Source organism: Rhinopithecus bieti, unplaced genomic scaffold (genome assembly GCF_001698545.2).
Source record: "Rhinopithecus bieti isolate Rb0 unplaced genomic scaffold, ASM169854v2 scaffold_648, whole genome shotgun sequence".
NCBI lineage: Eukaryota > Metazoa > Chordata > Mammalia > Primates > Cercopithecidae > Rhinopithecus > Rhinopithecus bieti.
The window spans coordinates 77,422-81,825 of record NW_016803107.1 but is presented as its reverse complement, the minus strand read 5'-3'; the positions used below and the strand labels follow the sequence as shown (position 1 = coordinate 81,825).

The window sequence follows — 4,404 nt, the reverse complement described above, 5'->3', positions numbered from 1 at the left end:
TTGGCGTACAATGGCACGATCTCGGCTCACCACTGTCATGCGCCCACGAAAATGTCATGTGCGTCCCTGTGAAGAGACCACCAAACAGGCTTTGTGTGAGCAACATGGCTGTTTATTGCACGTGGGTGGAGGCGGGCTGAGTCTGAAAAGAGAGTCAGTGAAGGGAGATAAGGGTGGGGCTGTTTTACAGGATTTGGGTAGGTAAAAGAAAATTACAGTCAAAGGGGGGTTGTTCTCTGGCGGGCAGGAGTGGGGGTCACAAGGTACTCAGTGGGGGAGATTTTGAGCCAGGATGAGCCAGGAAAAGGAATTTCACAAGATAATATCATCGCTTAAGGCAAGGACCGGCCATTTTCACTTCTTTTGTGGTGGAATGTCATCAGCTAAGGCAAGGCAGGCAGGGCATTTGCACTTCTTTTGTGATTCTTCAGTTACTTCAGGCCATCTGGACGTGTATGTGCAAGTCACAGGGGATGCGATGGCTTGGCTTGGACTCAGAAGCCTGACAACCACAACCTCCACCTTCCAGATTTAAGTGATTCTCCTGCCTCAGCCTCCCAAGTAGCTGGGATTACAGGCACGCGCCACCACGCCCAGCTAATTTTGCATTTTTAGTAGAGACGGGGTTTCTCCATGTTGGTCAGGCTAGTCTTGAACTCCTGACCTCAGGTGATCCACCCGTCTGGGCCTCCCAAAGTGCTGGGATTATAGGTGTGAGCCACCGCGCCTGGCCACGATGGAGTTTTAATAGCTGTTTTATGTGGAAGGCTGCGGTTTTAATCTTTCTTTGATAGATTTAAGCATTTCTTTCCACTCACGTTAGTAAAAAGGTTTTCCTTCTTTGTATACCTGGCAAAGTAATGGTGAGACACCAATGACGTAATTACTGTGAAAGCACTTAGAATACTGCAAAACATATATTTTCAGTGGAATAACAATAAGGACCAGGACAAAAGCAACAATGATGTGATGATGATAATTATGAGCATTGACAGTGTGCTTTACATCTTAAATAAAATTAGCAAACACTTTCATTTAGTGAAGACACTGTGTGTTAAAGTGAAAGTAGTATAAACTGTATAGTTAACAACAACTAAATTCTATAATACAATATATCATCTTTTATTCTTGAAAATGCTAAGGCCAGGTATGGTGGCTCATACCTGTAATGCCAGCACTTTCAGAGGCTGGGGTGGGAGAATTGCTCAATCCCGGGAGTTCAAGACCAGACTGGACAACACTGTGATATCCTGTCTCTACAAAAATAAATAAATAATTAGCTAGGCATGGGGGCACACACCTGTAGTCCCATCTACTCAGGAGTCTGAGGCAGGAGTATTGCTTGACCCCAGGAGTTTGAGGCTACAGTGAGCTATGATCTTGGCACTGCACTCACTCTAGCCTGAGCAACAAAGTAAGACCCTATCTCAAAAAAGAAGGAAGAAAAGAAAAGAAAAGAAAGAGAGAGAGAAAGAGAGAAAGAGGAAGAGAGGAAGGAGAGGAAAGAGAGGGAGGAAGGAAGGGAGGGAGGAAGGGAAGGAAAGAAAGAAAATGCTAAGAGAGTGAATTTTAACTGATCTTCACCACAAAAATCATAAATGTATGAGGTAATACTTGTGCTAAATAGCTAGATTTCACCATTCCATAGTGTACATATACTGGAAAACTTCATGTTGTACAGGATACATACACACATTTTCATGTCAATTTAAAAAAATAAATAAACATGAGTGAAAAAAACTAAATTCTTTATCTACCATTATCATTCATGTTTTGCTAACTAGGGAAGAGTGACACTATCCCTTAAGACTTGAATTTCATTTGAGGGCATATTAGTTAATGTCTGCATATTACTGGAAAAGTTAATAATACAGACCAAGGGCTAAGAACAATGGAAAGCAATGAAAAATCCTACACAGCACAAGTAAGTGTCTTTCTACCGACAGGTGTCCTGTCAATGTCCTTCTGTCTGCTCAGATTGAAGAGCTCACATCTCTCCAGAGCCCTCGGCTGCCTCCCTAGGATGCTCCCTTCCCAGTCCTATGTCAACGTCTCCTTCTTCCAACCACCTGCTTTTCTCGTGATTGGCATCCCAGGGCTGGAGGCCATTCATGGCTGGCTCACCATCCCCTTCTCCTCCATGTACACTGTGGCCCCCCTGGGAACTGCCTGATTCTCCTGGCTGTGAAGAGGACCCCCAGCCTGCACCAGCCCATGTACTACTTCCCGTCCATGCTGGTGTTCACCGATGTGGCCACACCTTGTCCACAATGCCCACCAACCTTGGCTGTGCTCTGGTTTGACTATTGGCTCATTGGTTTCAATGGCCTGCCTGGTCCAGATGTTCTTCCTGTGCTGCCTTCTCTGTGGTGGAGTCCTCAGTGCTCCTGGCCATGTCCTTTGACTGCTTTGTGGTCATCTCCACCCCTCTGCGCTATGCAGCTGTCCTCACAAATAATGTCCTCATCAGGATTTGGCTGGCCATTGTGGCTCGAGCTACCTTGTGCCTCTTCCCTGTGCCATTTCTGGTTAAGCATCTAAATTTCTGCCCTGGTGGTAACATCCTACCCCACTCGTTCTGTTTCCACCCTGATGTAATGAGGTGGGCCTCTACTGACATCAGGATCAATATATGCTATGCGCTCTATGTGGTTGTATCTATAGGGGGCATAGACTCCCTGCTCATCATCCTATCCTATACCCTCATCCTGCGCACAGTCATGGGTCTGGCCGCTCCCAGGGAGCGCATCAGGGCCCTCAGCACCTGTGTTTCCCACATTCTGGCTGTCTTTGTCTTCTTATTCCAGGTATCACCATGTCCATGATCCACCATTTTGGGAGGCACCTGCCCCACATTGTACATGCTCTTGTTGCCTATGTGTACCTAGGTTGCTCAATCCCATCATTTACAGTATGAAGCCCAAGCCCATCAGGGAGGCCATGCTCAGGATGCTGAGGGGGAGAAGCCAAGGCTGATGAAATTACAAAATATCATAGGGCCTGGATAACATTAAAGAGACTGCTATAGCCTTACAGAAACCTGTTAGACCTAGCAAGCACTGAAAATCCCTAATCTGTGCTAAGACTGTGGGAAATCCGTAAGGTTTATTTATGTTACAGATTTGTGTTCAGCATTTACTCTGTAAGAAAGTAGTGATTAGGATGAAAGACTGATAAATAAATGAAACGTGTTCCCTTGTCTCCGAAAGCTCACAACCTTGTGCCAGGAAAAAGGCAAGTAAAGACAACCAGAGTATAAACCAATAAGAGCCATAATAAAGTTCCTTTCAAAACATTACTAGAGATTACAAATTGGTCATTGACAGAACATGCCTGGGAAGGTGTGGCAAGCTTCCACAAAGAAGATAATAATTTGTATTTCACCTTGAAAATTTAGAATTTTCTATGCAAAGTAGGAATTAAATAAGGAAGAGAAAAATCTAGAAAAAAAAGAGCAACATGAAAAGGACTCCACGTTTTGAACAAAGAAAAGTGTTTGTGAAAAGGTTTGCATTCCTGTACTTCTTTATGTCTCTACCGCTTATGTCTTTACAGACATGGCTGTGGCACAGGGTAAGAAAAGGGAGTAGTGGGGGATGAAGAAGTAGGTGACCAAATTATATAGGACTGTGCGTATTATGCTAAGTTGTTTGGTTTGTATCTAGTACCTAAAAATCATTATCTTTTTACTATAAGTTAGTAGTATAAATTGCAGATTAGAAGTGCATTGGACATATGAACAAAACTGGAGCCAGAAGACTCATCAGTTTAACCTCTTATCTGACCTCAGAGATTTCCCAGATACCTTTTATGCGGCCTGGAACATTCCCGCCATGCCTGCATCTCATTTAAAATAAAGTATAAACCTAATTTCTCAGAAAATCCTGTCTTATTAATTCTCCTTTCCAGATTATTCAAGGTACTGTGTTTGCTTCCTGCATGTATACAATAGTCTGTCATTCAACCAGATGGTAAGCCTCGAGGGGGCCAACATATACTCAGTGCCCAGTTCTGTTGGTGGAACAGCAGATGCTCAATAATTATTTTGAATAATTATCTTGAAGATTTAATGATAAATTATTTTGGACAGGAGATAAAGCAATGGGTTGTTTAATTTAAGATGTAATCTGGAGATGTCTTCCTCTAAGGAGCTTTTGGTCCTTCAGAGAAAATAATACATAAAAATAACTGTAAACATCGTGAGAAGGTTTTCAGCTATGTTGGGTAGATGAACTGAAGGTATGAGAGACGCAATACTACTGACTGGCTAAATTAAGTATTCTCTCTTAGTAAAGAAAAGTTCCCTAATTTCTCACCCTAGGGGTCTCCTGGGCCTTTTGCTGGAAGTGATGACCTTCACACCTCAGTGATATAAGTACTTTGATTCCATAAAGGGTTCTTGTT

The 4,404-nt window shown here is 43.2% G+C and overlaps 1 pseudogene; it reads left to right on the top strand.

Annotated features, from left to right (window-relative positions):
• Positions 1-2,023: 2,023 nt before the first annotated feature.
• LOC108544867 (olfactory receptor 51I2-like) lies at positions 2,024-2,976 on the top strand (annotated as a pseudogene).
• The last annotated feature ends 1,428 nt before the right edge of the window (positions 2,977-4,404 follow it).